The sequence below is a fragment of the Phalacrocorax carbo genome, chromosome 8, assembly GCF_963921805.1.
Source record: "Phalacrocorax carbo chromosome 8, bPhaCar2.1, whole genome shotgun sequence".
NCBI lineage: Eukaryota > Metazoa > Chordata > Aves > Suliformes > Phalacrocoracidae > Phalacrocorax > Phalacrocorax carbo.
In genome coordinates, this window is record NC_087520.1 from 8,898,573 (window position 1) to 8,914,393 (window position 15,821).

Here is a 15,821-nt window from a genome sequence, read left to right on the forward strand (position 1 = left end):
AGACTGAAATGAATGGTTTTTTATCAGGGATGCTGGTGTCTGTCTCGCTCTGCAGCATGGGATGGCTCTGGGCTTGGGCAGCAGCTCCCACGGCCCGTCAGCCCGGGCTTTTCCAGCCCTCAGGGCAGCTGCTCACTAGAGCTGGCCAAAGTCAAGGAGCTCTGAGGAGCATCTCAGGAGCAGTGATGGGCTCTCCAGGTTCCATGACTGAGGAGGAAACCTGTTGCCTGCTAGGACACTGACCACCATGTCAGTAGTGGCTCACTGAATGTGAGGAGGGTTTTCTGCAAAATCACGCAGATATAGGGAACTGGACTGGCATACATCCCTTTTTTTTTTTCCCCTCCACCCACCCCCTGAAGGTTCTGAGCCAACACAAATTATAGCTCATGAGGGTTTCCTTGCATTAGTTTTTAGTAGACATTTACCTTACTATATTGTTGACTAGGAATGGTTGCTGGTCTGCCTCCTTCCCTCTGTGCACATCATCAGTGTGGAGGAAGCACGTTGCATTCAGGCTGGAGCATCCTCACCTTGCTGCTTGCAGGAATCCCAGCCACAGATTTCATTTCATTATGTTGCACCATGGGGGTGAGGGATGTCCGCAGCAAGTGCTTGGGAGCAGGAGTTCCCAGCAAGAGTTGGGAACAGTGCAAAGTCATTGCATTTTTTCACGACCAAAGTTGTCTTCCCCTCCATGTCCACACCTCCTGCTAGTTCCCATCCTCCCTCATTACCGCATCCTCATAGTGCTCCATGCTTTCAGTCTGGATCAGGCAGCGGCTTAGCAGCAATATTTTCCAGCTTGCTGCTGCTGTGCTCTCATTCCCGTAACGGTAGCGGTTAGAAGTGAGGGCAGTTTTGTTGGTTTGGTTTTTTTTTGTCTTCCCCAAGAGCTGGAAGTGCATGCTTCTGCCTGTGCTGCAATTTTTGATCCACCCAGCAGTGCAGGAATCCAGACAATACAGAAACTGTTTGTGCATGCATAGCAGCATATTGAGGCAAAATGCCAACTTCTTACCAAAGAGATTTGCTTCAGATGAGCGTTGGCAAGCTGTACTAAGTAGGAGCTTTCAAAAACACATCTTTTCCAACCTGAGACCAGGCTCCTGCACTCAGCTTGCAGTGATGATATGGTCTTGTTATTGTTACTACTATTTCTCAACTCAGCTGATGCTATAGTTAATGCACAAAAATGTAGCACTGATTTTCTTTGTGACTATTTTGTGTTACGATATAAGAGTAAAAATTAAAAATTAATTGTAACTGTGGTTTCCAGAGATACAAGTCCCTTAAAAGTAGTAGAATTAGGTCTTGCTGCTACCTGCAGCATCAGCCATTCCTGTACCCATAAGTCATTCCGTGGCCGTTTCAGTTGGCAGTCTGATTTTTCATGGTTAGCCTGGAAGAGAACAGGAACTGTGAAGGTCCACTTCTGTCCTTCATGTCTGAGTTTAAGAGAGGCAGAAGTTCTGTAAATGTGTGCCAAGAAATGCAGGGCTAGGCTTTGCTGTCCTGACTCCTGTTGTGGGTATCTCACAAGCTGTTCCACCTGTAGAGCCTTCAGGTGTGGTATGTAACATAAACCACTTATACAAGGTCCAGAGAAGTAATTATTGCTAAATAAAGTAAATATATTTGATTGTTCTGATCTGTGTGACCATGCTTGCTATGCGGACTTTTGGTAAAAACAATAAAGAAAAAGACAGCAGTATGATGCTATCTTTCAGTATGGACAGTTTTACATGCTGATTACTGAAATCTTCCTTCTTGCAAGCCCAGAAGCTCTAAGGAATAAATGTGTCTGCATGTCTGTTTTTTTTTCTTTCCTTTTTCCTTTGTTCTTTTTGCATTTCTAGCAAAGTTAGAATACGTTCGTGGCCACTGTGTTGAGTTCATGTTAGACAAAGTGTCTCTAAGCCCAGTTTAAGGATGCAAACCCCCTAGTGCCTGTGTATCTGACCTAGAGAGGGTGGATCCTGCTCTTTGCTCAGTCCTCACCTGCTTTCTGCTGCTCTGCCTGGTTTTGCTTTGCAGGCTTTGTTGTCTGGGTGGGGGAAGGATGGTGCTTTGAGTGGTTTCCCACGTGTCAGGGGTTAGGGATTGTTTAATGCAATGACAGCAATGAATGTTTGAACTTCTTGGTGCTTCTCTAAGGTTTTTGGTTGCTGGCAGCGTTGCTGCCAGGTGGTTGTCTCTATCACTTGCTTCTCACCTGGGTGTCCGCAGTGAGGCTCCCACATCCATGTTCAGCGCCAGGGCCTGACCTCTCGGAAACACCAAGAGCCTCTAGGAGTGATAGTGAGCTAGAAAACTTGGCGATGCCGAGCCCCCACCCTCCCAGAAAAGCTCAGGCCATTTATCTGTCTCTGACAATTGTTTTGGAGGCTGAACTTCAGGAACGCATTGCTGCATATTGGGCTGACAGTCACTGCTTCCCAGCAGCTCTAAGGTCCTAATGTGATTGCTTGTTTAGGAGCTTGGAATTCCTTGAATGGGCACCATTCCACCAGTGCAAAGTATTAAGACTGAGGTGAAGTCTCTGCTTTTAATATGAAAGTCCTGTTATTCTGCAGAAATGCCATAATTAATTAAAATATTCCCTATGGAGAAGTGTATTACTTTCTTATTACAATATTAGACTGGAATAAAAAGCAGCTGGGCTGCCATTCATTTCCTGGTGTAGGGACACAAAGTACTGTAAAGCAGGAATAGCTTTGCACTACAGTTCTTGAATTCAAAGATTGCCCTCCGAAGGTGCCATGCATGATGGATTGTCACCGACTCTTTGTCCTGCCTTGACATTTCGTTCCTATCCGATGTTGTCTTATGTTCTTCATTGAAGCTGCCAAACAACTGACCCTAGAATTTAATGCCACACCTTCTTCTCTTTCCTTTTTCTGAACAGCACCTTTTGCAGCTGAGGCTCTGAAATACTGGAGGACACTGCATCTTCCTCAGGGACACGGACAAGGGGGAGCTGGAGCCTCTGGGGAGCTCAGAAAGGAATTGCGGTTGGTGGTCGCCTGAGGAACTTACCTTCACACCAATGTTGCTCTGAAACGAGTTGTGTCCAACATTCAGGCTTGGTAAGGTATGTCATTTTCCCACTGCTCTTGTCTTTTTGCTCTTTTGTGGGTAGCTACAGATGGGTACAATGGAAAATTAGCAGCCTTCGTGTTTATTGCTGTATACGTCCGTGCTCATACTGCCTCTGTAAATAACCTTTGCTCTCCCTGAATCTGGATGGCGTTCATCAAAAGTGAAGTGTTTTTAAAGTCTTGGGCTTGAGGGGGTATGTGTTTATATCAAGTGCTTTATTCAATAAAATGCTTGCTGATGGTTGTGTTTTGCTGTTGGTGATGTATACTTGGTGATAGGCAGCCGCATTCTGAAAGTCCCACTTGTTTTGTTCCGCTAATGTCTGCAGTTCAGAGGGTCAGAGACAGAAAGAATAAATGACGCTGAAGTAGCCCATTTGTAATACAGCCCCGTGCTTTTCTTTGTGCTTTGTATATTCTTCTTGTTTGCCAAGGATGAAAATGATACCAATTTCTTGCATAATCATATGTTGCCCCCTTTGTTGTGTAGCACTTAAAATTTTTGCATGTGTGAAGGTTCACAGATCCACGCAAGCATTGCTTTGGCTATGCTGTAACTGTAGCAAGGCAATATGCAACATATCTTTTAACAAGAAATTGAGGACCAGGACTTGTGGAATGTATCGTGGACAAAGCTTGTGCTATGGAAGCATTTAGGTTAATATAGCCTCTGATAATACAGCTGCTTTTATCTAGGCCAAGATTTTTCTGTGGAGACGAGGTTTGCTGATTAAAAAAAAACAACCCAAAATTTAAAGTATTGGTTCTCAGATCTCAGTAGAATGGTATCAGATGATGCTATATCCTTTTTCATTTAACACATGGGTATTGACTTCTCTTCCATGACTGAACCAGCAGTATAGGCTTGTTGAGAAAAGTACAGCTGCAATGTAACACCTGTACTTGGTGCTAGTGGAAAGGAAGAAAAGAAAAAAGAAAAAAAAAAAGTCAAGACTTTCCTAAAAGTCTCTAAGAAAACATGAGGCATCCAGGTACGTGTGCATTGTTCTGCTTTTGATATGGTTGTACCAGTAGTGTTACCTCTGGAAACTGTAGGCTCAAACTCTCATGCTTCAGCAAAGCTCTGCTGGTCTGGAGACTGCCTGACCCCAGCAACTGCAGGAAAGGTTGGTGGGAACAGCTTAAATTGGGTGCTTACCTTTTAAATGTTGAGGGACAAGAAAATTCTGTTCTAACCACAGCATATGCTGTTAATTTTTACAGGCGTTTCAGGAAAACAACATTGATGTCGGGGAGTAGAGGGTTCCCATCATTAAACTGCTGCAGTGCTTGCTCTGTTTGTCTGTCTGCTGTGGCGGCACCTTGTTTCTAGAAGAGGAGGTTGTTAAACATTGCTCATGCTTTTGTTATCATCTTCACTTTTGTTTATTTCCAAGCTGCTGCTCTTGTGATTACAGTACCTAAAGGGGAAAGCTGTAGGAGAGGTATTTCGTAATCAAGAGGGCTTCTTGACTCTTGCAGAGAAATATTTTGCACTATTATAATGTAGACATCACAACAATTTTTTTATTCCTGTTTCTGTATGAGGTTTGTAGGTGAAAGTTTGTAAATCTTCCTTGCAGTGAACGTATGTGTTTTGCTGGGTATGCAGGGTGCCCCAGGGCACGCGAAGATCCGCACCAGAACAGTTGGTTGCTGGCATGACCGTAGTGCTGACCCTGCCTTGGGCAGGATGGTGGTGAGATGAGCTCCCCACATCCTTCCCACCCAAGTCGGTCCAACTCTGGGTCTAAGATTCACGTCTCAGGCTGCAGCATGAGTAGTACTCCAGTGCAGAGGTTGTGCAGGACTTTGCAGAACCTCACAGTTTCAGAGGACAAAGAGCATTTTCCATACAGTTGTTTTACGCAAACTGTTATTTAGGCGTTAAACTCTAGGTTGGACTTCGGTTATACTTTTGCATTTTACTTTGTGACCGCCAGATCTAAAAACTTGGTTTTTATTTAAGGAAAGATTGCATTTATGGAAACTTGACCTTTGTAAGACAAAAGTGCTACTTATCCCCATTTTACAGGTGGTGAATAAGGAACAGGGTCGCTTCTAGGTCACTTTTAAGCAGTAGACATCTGGCTCTGATTTGCATGCAGTCAAAAGTGCAAAAGGTGCCTCTGATACCCTCAGCTGGAGGCACGAAGACAGCCTTAGCTGAGCTTCTGAGTCAACAGGGCAAAGAGTAAGGCTGGAATGTGGATCCATTTGAGGTCACTGCTCCCATCTAAGCCAGTTTCCTCCATGTGTCTTGCTCTTCCAAGTAGAGGGATTTTTAATTAAGTGATTACAGTAACACCAGATGACATCAGTACCCACCTTTGCTCTGTATCTCTGCTGGAAATGGCAACATATGTCCAAATAATGTTAGCTGAACTCATTCATCTTTGCAGCAGAACATTGTTTGCTCATGTGAGACAAGCAGATTACCTTTTAGCAGCATTTACGCAATTGTGGTGATGGCAATCTTCTTGTGCAAGGAATTATTTTAAACGGATCTGTAGATAACATGCAGAGTAATATTTTCTTCTTAAATTGGTCATTTTTTAGATTAGTAGAATCCGGTTAGTAAAATGCTCTGTTCTGCTGAAAAAGCACATTTAATAAGTATGTAAGAGAAAAATTTTAAGTAGCCATTAAACATAGTTAATAAATTTTATCTCACAAGTAGAATTGGAAAAAAAACCCTGTTCATTTAATGTGCTTTATGGATCTCGTGGCAATTAATTGTCTTCATTACATGGACATAAATCTTCAATGTAATTCACCTTTTTCAGATGAATTGCTTTGGAACTTTTCCCTTTGCTTTGTTTAGGCTCTAATACTATTTCTCTTTTTAAAAAGCTGAATCTCAACATCACATTTATTTTTAGCATTCCCAAAAGTTCTGTAAATCAGTTCAAGCTAAAAAAATCTCTTTGTATTACAGGACAGTGCAGAGGTAATGTTGCAGCTGTGATAGTCTGATACAGGTGAAGCAGAGAGTTTGCATATCCAAGTCCTTCTTGACCTATAGCAGAGCAGTGGGCAGGTGTCCTTTTCTCACTCCCTGTATTACGTGGTCTGATAAGAAGTTATTATTTCTCTCCTTAGATCTGTCTTTCTTCTTATGTGATTTCATTTATGAAATGAGGAACAAACACTGATTTTATATGCCTCTAGGTTTGGATGTCAAAGTCCAACCTTGATGCCACTTTCCAATGGCTTGATGAGGGGTGCAGGTCTACTGGATGTGGGTGAAAATGTGCCAGTGAAACTGTCCTACATTATTGAAGGACAAGTTCAGCTGGAGCGTCATGGGATGTTTTCTTAAATTCCCGAAGTTAAATTCAAAGCTTTATTTTGAATAAAGCCTTTCTTCTTCTTCTTGACTGCATTTTGCACACCAAATAGGAAAACGGGACAGCATGTAGGATCTCTTTTTACGTACGTATTTTATCAGCGTGCTAAGCTCGTTTGTATGAGTAATACTTATGCAAATATTTTCTAGTGTTTCTCTGAACTGTTTTGCCAGGGTGAGGAAATAAAATGGCTATTACGTTTGCATGTTTTGTTGCGAGATCAGCAGACTGGCTGTTAACATATCAATTCCCTTGATGACACCACTTCTGCAACCCTATTCACTCAACTTCTCCTGACAGGGCTTTTATTGAATCCATCAACCTGACACATATCAAAGCACAATTTCTGATAACAAATATCTTGGTGTAAAATGAATTAAAAAGCTGATATCAGCAGCTGAACTGAGTTGAATTTCTGAAAGAAAATAAGAAAGTCCAAAACTAACATGAGATTCTTAAGATATCAATCACAGAACAGTAATATAATAGTCCTTCACCTGTACTTTGAAGTACCAAGAAGTCGGGGGATCTGCCCGAAGTCATACAAATGGGCTTGTTCCTGGCCTGTCAGCCTGTGCCTCTGCCTTCTGGACTCTGGATTTTGTAGTGTTGCTTCAGAGAGCATGATAAAGTAGTTGTTTATTTCTTCTGAAGGCCTTTCTCCTGTGAGGACCAACATCCTCCCTGTAATTACTTTGCACTCTGGTCTTTGAGAAATTTGGAGACAGAGTGGTGGAAAATGCTAACCACAGTCTGGATGGAGTAAAGCTTCTTCCTCTCAGAAGACAAAGTGGTTTGGAGCCCTTTGTCCTCTGCAGAGCTGCTGCTTGGCAGCCCTCGGGGGCCCTATCTTGGGCAGAGTCCTACTGGGGTGGAAAAGGGCGTTTCTTTGGGTTGCAGTTGGTTTGAAATCACCTGGCTTAAAACCTTCTTCTGAGAATGTGTTTCCCTACCTGCTTGCAGCCTTCTCCTATCTGTCTCACTCTCCCCATCCTGCTTTTCTATCCCCTTCATTTTTGCATCTCTTAGATGATAAGCAGCTTCAGGCAGGGCTGCCTTTGCACCGGTACTGCTCTCACTGCACCCAGGCACACTTACCTCTTATTTTTGTCTAGCACACACTTTAAAGTATTAACTAATAATAATCACACTTTTTGCTCTGTGGCGTGTCTGCTCTTTGGATAAGTATCCACTGGCAGTTTGCAGCCTAGAAGAGAGGAAGAGGAGGGCGGCCAACAGTTGATGTGGAAAATTAATTATGAACTACCATCCTCCTCCCACATGGTTAAGGCACTTCTGCTTTCCAAGCTTTACATCCAAGCTCGCAGACAAAAAGGAGGAGAATACTGCATTTCCTTCCTTGAATAGTGGGAATGTTGCCAGAACAAAGCTTAGTGGAGAATGTCACATGTGGGACTGATCATTCAGGATGCTCTAAGAGCCTTTACTGCTCTGCCTGCAGCTGTGACACCACCCAGACAGTAATTTTTACCTTTCGTTGGACAAATGTTAGCTTAATATTGCATCCGAGTTGATAAAGGCCTGCGTGCATGATGGGAAGTCACCCATGTCCCATATGCAGTCAGGGTGCAACAGTTTGTGTTTCTTTATAGTGGTGACTTGGTAATGTTCAGGTTCAGATAAGCTACAGCTTGTTATATTTTCATCCTTCAGGGTGACATATTTGTTTCATAATGATCCACAAAAACTGGCCTATGATGCAGAGGGCGGTGAGTTTGACAGGCACTGTGTAGCCCTGGGAATGTAATTACCTAAAGGAGCAGTTCTGTCCCTGAACAAACTCTGTCTTAAGGATCACAGAAATAATTGCTGGAAGCCCGAGCACCGTGTGTGCCTTAGGAGCTGTTCCGGTCTCGTAATTGCAAGCTGGGTCCTGCTAGCTCAAGAACCAGCACAGCACAATTTAAGTGCCGAAGATGTCCTTCCTTAGATAGTTCTGTAGGATGCATGAAAGAGCCTGAAAGAGTTAGGATTTTGGAAAGCCCTGACAACTTTTGTAAGTGACTATTTGGGGTTTAGCTAAAGAAATGAGCATTTGTTGTAACTTTCCTCAATGAAGCCTTTGCTTAGTCTAAAGGATATTGAAGTGTGCAATGGAAATGGCCTTGCAAAGCCACAAGAGTAACTGGTGTGAAGTGTTACAGAGATACTTCGCTGTATTAAGTGCCTCTTTAGACTAGAAAGATCCTGTAGGGTGTTCAAGATTTCAGTTAAGGTACTAGAATTCCCCACTCTGCACATTTTTATAATGAAAAATGCTCAAAGCTCCTGACTACTTTGATGGTTAACTGAGGGGTGATGCTCTAAAAAATACCTAGGATTTTGTAAAGGGCCAAATTGCTGCCTGGTGGAAGTCACTCCACTCCCTGAAATCATGATGGTGTGGCTTCCAGTTTCCTCCACCTGAGCTCTAACTCCTGATCGACACAAGCCTCTTTCTAGTGCTGTCATGCTGAGTTTTTGCAGGCAGGAGCCTATATTTGGAAGCACAAACCTGTTGTACAAGTTCTTTAGATGCGCTGCAAATAATTATGTATATGTTTAATGAAGGGAAGCTGAAACATACTGAAAACATTTGGAAATAAGAGAGAATGTGTGCAGCCAACCGTTAGCTGTGAATGGAGAGTTCTTGTTGGCATCGTTTAATGGGAGCTTTCCAGCTTCTAGAGTAAATATATAGAAAACAGCAAAAACTAGAAAGGCGGGGTAGCTGGAGGTGAATGGGAGGAGAAATGACTGCCTTTTGCCTCTGAGAGAAAAGGGACAGTGAAGTGAGCAGCATTTCTGTTATGGGCTAGTGACCCCAGCAGTCTCAGCCTCCCAGTTACTGGGAGGGGACCAGCAGAGACCCTGCTGGCACTGGCACCCTCTAAGCCAAGGTAGTGTCTTATTCCTTCACCACAGCAAATGCCGTCTGTTGTTTTCTCCCAACTACTCAGTTGATAAGAGGGAGATTTTTTCTAATTTTTTTTTCCTCTACTAGGTGGGGCAAGTAGCTCCATTTATGTCTCACCAGACAAGCCTGGAGCCTTTTGACATCAGTGGCCTTTCCCGCCACCTCAGGAACTGGTCCCTGATCTTTTTGGAGACTCCCCCTCTTCTTTTCCTCCCAACACTGTTGTGCTTTCCAGTCTTAATATCGTGTGAGAAGGAACTCTTTAATGTTGCGTTGGACGTCGTGTAAAGACTTGGGCTGGGGGGCCAACAAGTTGATGTGCACTCAAGCTATGTTGTGATGATGCCATAACCCACGCAGATGGAGAAGCTGAGAACCAAAGCATTCAGAGTAAAGCCTGTAAAAGGCAACGTAAGGCTTAGGAGCATGCCATTACCCTGGCAGACCTCACGCCTCTGTCAGGTACTGGAGCCTCTCAGCTTCTCTCCTTCTGCCCAGCAATATTCTGGAGGGTTTGCACCAGCATGCTGGGATAAAGAAAATCTAAATAAAATAAAGAGAATTCAGGAGATATTTTTTTTACAGACACCTTTGTGTTTTATTTATGAAGTGGGTGGGAGAAGCGGTGCTGACTGCCACTGCAGCTGAGGGGACCTTCCCAAGTGTTACTGAGTTTGTGGCTGAAGTAGGGAGGCTGTAAGTCCTTCTCTGCACAGTTGTGCTGTTCCAGGGGTGCTGCCAAAACATGGTGGACCACCATCCGGTGCCAGTGCTTACATCTCATGCTTTGATGGCTTCTCTCCTGCATTTTGACTGCCTTTTGTTCTCAGTACCAGTGTGGCCCACTGCCCTGTAAGTGATGACCAACACTGCAGAGGAAGCTCACTGGGCTGCTCTGCAGTGGCCATGGTGGGACCTGCCCTGAATTAACTGGTGGACGGCCCAAGTGTGGATGCTCAGTTGCGTAGTCTGGTATGCTAGAAACTGGTGCCACTATTTTGGATGAGTCCATATGAAAGATTGGCAGCAGAGGCGGTCTGGGCACAATAAGTAGCAGTTGCTGTGCCTTGGGCAAGAACCATGCATGTGCTGGGTTGGAGAGCAAGCGTGCTGAGCACTGGGTGGCCTTTCTGGACAAAGGGGACCAACTGTGTGGGTATTGCTGGGAATAAGGAAGCCCCTTAGCCTCCGCATTGGGATTTGTGTTCGTGTGTGACCTCACCGTGGTCATACCTCGCCACTGTCCCCTCTTCCATGAAGGCCGTGTCCTCCCACTGGCTGTGCTGGAGCTGATCAGGGAGGGTGGCCGGGGAGGTAGGAGGAATTTAGCCACACATGCACTGCAGTTTTCGCAGAGTAATGTCTCTGTCCTCCTTTCAGGACCACTGAAAGTTTCCCCTGCAGTGCTCTTAAAAGAAAAGGTGGTGAAATAACAACAAAACAAGTCTTTCTCATTAGGAAGGCTTGTAGGCACCTCTCCTTGGCTCAGGAGCAAGGGAAAGGAGGGTGGGCAGCCCTGCACTCTGCTCGCCTTCTGTCTGGGAGGAATTTCTAGTTGTTAATGATTAATTCAAACATTTCTTGTCATGAGTACAGTGTGCACAGAGTGATAAATCTGTGGTGGGTTATAGGTTGAGGTTGCTCAGTGCTGACAATTAGTTTGAGCCACAGGCTTTGCTTTCATTGGCATTTTCACAGCATTAACCCAGACCTTGTCAATTAAAATCCAGACACATTTTGATGAGGGACATCTTCTTCTAATGATAATTGTAATAATATCACTTTTATTCATTTAAAACCTGTCAGGCAGGCCATGTTTCCTGGAAAATAACTGCCCAAGTTTCACATTGCCTAAATAACTAGGAAATATCTTTCAGTTTTCTGAGCTGACATTTCATCAAAAATAACTAAAAGCAAATGAGGCCATAGCTGTTCATCTTTGAACACTTACCAACTTCAGTCAAGGTAATTTGACTTTATCTGCTAAAATAAGCAGGTTTATTAGCCTTCACTTTGGAGGCTAATAAACATTTGGTAATTGCATAAAGTCGATGAAAGGATTTATACTATTTATTATTGGCTTATTCTAACGATTTGACAGCATAGCTCCAGAGCACGTCCTAGGCAGTGATGCATTTATGCAGCTTACCTGTCGATTAGATGGAGGAAGAAGCTTGGGTGTAAGGATTGATTAAGGAACTTGTCTGAGTTGCACAAGAAGTCTGCAGTAGAATAAAACCCAGAAATCCTGTGTCTGTTCTGGTACATTAGCTGCAGTCATTTTTTGTGTTTATGTTTCTGTAAATATTATATTTAGAACCTCTGTCAGGCCATAAAAATGAGTATTTAATAGTTGGAATGGGAGTGATATATCTGATATCAATTGAAAATCCATTGTGGTTTTATTTTAGCATGGCATGAAAAATAACAAAGTGAAAATCATGTTTAGTTTTGCATGGAAAATACTCTTCATTTTTCTGAGAGGCGGTTCATAAGCGAAATCCTATACGAAAAGCTAGGGAAGGGAAGCAAACAGCTGTAGCAAGTAAGGCTGTATCTAGATCTTGCAATGTGTTTGGTCTGTGCTTGTCCGTGCAGGTGGAAAGTGCTGCACTTCCTTTTATTTAGGCATTCCCTTGTTTCTTTGCTAAAAAGTGGATCACTGGCCTTTAGCCAGGTCACATATATTTATTTCCTTTATTTGTCATCTCATTCCTTTAAAATCTGGGTTCCTCAAATAGTCAGCGCTTGCATATTTAAAAACCTCATCAGTATTATAAATGGGCTTCTTCTCTGGTCCGTCTCTGAAAGATGTAGTAGAGGAGCTCTGATTAATTAAATGCACCTCTAGGTGATACCATAATATAAATAACCTGCCTTATTTCTATAGCATAATATAAATAACCTGCCTTATTTCTATAGCAACTGGAATAATGCCGACCAGTTGTTAGTAGTTCAAAATTCAGGGCATAGCATGGACTCTGAGTAGGAGGCACAAAATATTGCATTGAAAAAAGGTTGAGGAGTAATAACTGAGAAGTAGATGGACTTGTGCTGCTGTGACTGTATTCTGGAAGTTAACAGTTGTGCTTTTAGTAAATACAAATAGTAATCCACTCCCGCTCTGCTAGGGCTCTTTTTTTGCCTTTCCAGTATGAACTGGCAAGACTGTAATCCGCATTCTGGTGTGTATAGAGATGGCGCTGACAACAGCATAGCTTGAAGGCTGTAAATATTGTCACATATTTTTCCAGTGAGTCTTTGCCAACTGAGCTGTGTGTTTATGTCTCTCATTACTCTCTTTTTTTTGAGAGTGCATTTCTAAGCATTAGAGGTGATCAATAAAACCTGACCTACCTTTGCAAGTTAAATAGGCCTGATTTGAAACTACCAGGCTTAAAGAGATTCAGATTTGCTAACAGTGATTTGAGAGCAAGCGAGGTTCACTTACATGGTATTTCTTTTCCACTTTTGAGGTTTGAATTGCAATGGAAAATCTGTCACATTGCATGTTTGAGCATGGAAGTTGCAGCTAACACTTTACTGAGCATGCCTTGTAGCTCATGTGGCAGCTGCCTCCTTACCTTGCTTATATCTTACTGAAAAAGTAATATAATTAATAGATATGGAACACACCAGACTGTGCAGAGTGAAGTCTCCATGAACTTTCACGCTAAGCAGTATTTTCTATCAGTTGCTTCTGGTCTTTGGGAGATGTCCAAGGGGAAAAAAAGAGTGCACAGTTTTAAAAAAGACAGAAAATAATAATAAAGAATCCAAAGACTTTGAGAACAACTGAATCCTGGCTATAAAGATATATGTTCATGATGTTCCTGGCACAAAGATAAAAAATGCTCAATGACAGATATTATTTTTTTTTGTTATGCAGGTGGAGTTATTCTGAAGTTTGGTTGTTTTTTTTTTTCTCTAGAGACCTCAATGAAAATATTAGTATATTAAAGAGTGTTCAGTATAGGCTTTTGAAAGGGAGACAGCTCTTCACAGCTCCAACTGTTCAGTTGGTTGGGTCCCTGCTGCCACTAAGAGCAGCTGTGGCGGGCAGCTCAGCGCTGCGATTCCTCCTGCTCGGCTGTCCCACCCAGCTGTACGCGCTGCGCTGGGGTGCTGCAAAGGCAACCCTTTTACCATTTACTGCTAATATTCTAATGGCTAAATTTGTTGTTTAATCCTTTGATGACAGTGTGGAAGCGGAGGCTGGAAGGGCAGCGTTCCCCTGCAGCGCAGGTCTGGCTGGGCACGGGGAAGAGATGGATTGATGCTGTACAGCAGTCTCTTATTTTCCCATCTTGTGACGTTTAGGCATTTAATTTAAGAACCTGAAAGCCATGTGGAATGGCCATGTGTCATGAAAGACAGGTTTGGTGGTACAAATTAAATACTTTATTGGCTTAACATTAGTCTGAAAGTTGTAGCAATAAGTGGGTCGTTGAGGCAAATGTGTTGAAATAAAACCTTCCAGCAAGAATGTTGTATCCTGCAGATGTTATCTCTGTTACAGAAAACTGTTTTAGGACGTTTTAAATATTTTTATGGGGCTTGTTTGTCATAGCCACCCAGCTATCTGTTGGACTAGTTTTTATTCCTTTTGTACGTAATGTGGTGCCTCCGGAGGTTGCAGCTGAGACTGGGCATAATACATGCATTTACTGCGAGTGTGTCTCAGCTTCACAAGACAATTATGTGCCAGCCATGCCTCCTCTCCTCTGCATGGTTCAGATTCAGATCAAGAGGTGTGTGGACTAAGTAAAAGCCATCAGAAGGCACTATTGCTCAGATATTGGTGGATGGTTCTATTGTTTTACATGCGGTTTGTGTATGTTAATTTCAACTTTAGACTTCTGCGCATGCATGCGCGTGCTCTGTGAGAGTCGCTATTAGTAAACATTATTCTTAATGAGCCATTTTGTTCATAAATGGTTTTATCTGTCTCTGTGACCAGTTTGAGTCCTACTATGCTTGGTGCTGGAGAGTGACGTCGTACGTGACTGTGCTTGGCCCAAAGAGTTTTCGTGCTAAAAAACCAAGTATAGTGGGTGAACAAGACACATTTGCCAACACGTGTGGAGGCAACAGATGGAGCACAGCGGCGGAGATGAAGGGTGTGCAGAGCTCCGTGTGTTGCAGGGCAGCGATGATCAAAACTCCTCTTTGTTGTGGTGCCTGTACGAGGCTCACAGCAATCAGGGATTTGGTTCGCTGAGACTAACTCTTGCCTTGTTAACTACTACTTCTTGATTATTTCTGTCTATATCCATCTGCTGCCTCTTTTCTGTTAGAGCTTAAAATTCCTTAGGGTTCAGACAGCTTTTTATTTTTGTGCTTGTGCAGTACCAAATTCGGAGGTGTCCTGGCCCAGGGTTAACGCTAGGAGCTGTTAGCAGTGGCATTTACACATGAAAATAAGACATTGGGAGAAAAATTATTTTCACGTTCTGATTATCTTTATTTGCATTCCAACATCCGCTGAATCTTTGAAACTGAAAAATTATTTAAATAAACGATACATGATTAAAATTATTATTAAAATGTTCCGTACCACAAATAGTTCCATGCAGGAAACACATTTTTTTTAATGTGGTTGTTTATATATATATATCTCTGTATTTGTCTGGCAAATAGATTTTATCCTGCAGCCTGCTGGCTGTTGCTTTCCTAGGTGCTTATTCATATTTAATGTAGCTCTCCCATGTATTTGCATACATAAATACACACTTGTTTTTAACACCTGTTGGCATCCTTTAATTATACATTGACCCTGAGGCTGTTGGCTTTGAGGTCTGTGCAGCCGAAGATAGCTATATGTTATGTTTTGTTCCTCTTTCCCAAGACCTGAGCCCACTTTGCACTGACCTGCCAGCTGAAGTTTACCCTTCTGGCACAACGCCACAGCTAAGTGCCTTTCAGCGAGTTCTCGGCTATAATCCTGAGCTGATTTCTGGGATGCAATTCACTGCTACGGTTATCATATCAAAAGGGGAGTGATTTGCATTTCCCGCACGTCTCGGTGTTGCCAGCCTCGGAGGATGCTGCACAGAGAAAGTTAACACAATTTGATAAAATAACGAAAATGAGCCTATTTACAGTGTTGTATCTTACGCTGTGGAGGAATTTGATGCAGACACAAAGTTGGCACTAAGTACAAATTTAGGCTGTGCACAGAGATTAATTTTGGGGCTTTTCTAGCTCCTGGGAAAAAAAAATAGGAAGATTGTCCCTAAAGGCTGAATGTGTGGAGAGCTGTCTGCTTGCCTTTGTGCGCCTTTTCTCTTTATCTTGATTTCTTATTGTGTTGCCCCTTAAAGTCTCTCTCTTATCTAGATATTCATCCAGGCTAGTGTCTGCATAACACATTATCTTTGTTTTTATCTGACCCCCTCAGCCCTCTCCGCTTCCCTCTCTGAAAAGGCATTGAACAGTCACGCCAGCATCATT

General features: G+C 42.9%; 1 protein-coding gene across 1 annotated transcript in view; it reads left to right on the forward strand.

Moving 5' to 3' along the window:
• The first annotated feature begins 2,913 nt into the window (after positions 1 to 2,913).
• SGCD (sarcoglycan delta) overlaps positions 2,914 to 15,821 on the forward strand; it is a 225,819-nt gene continuing 212,911 nt past the window's right edge. The window contains exon 1 of the mRNA XM_064458539.1: positions 2,914 to 3,094. The gene's annotated coding sequence lies outside the window, so the exon portion shown is untranslated. The remainder of the gene's footprint in view (positions 3,095 to 15,821) is intronic.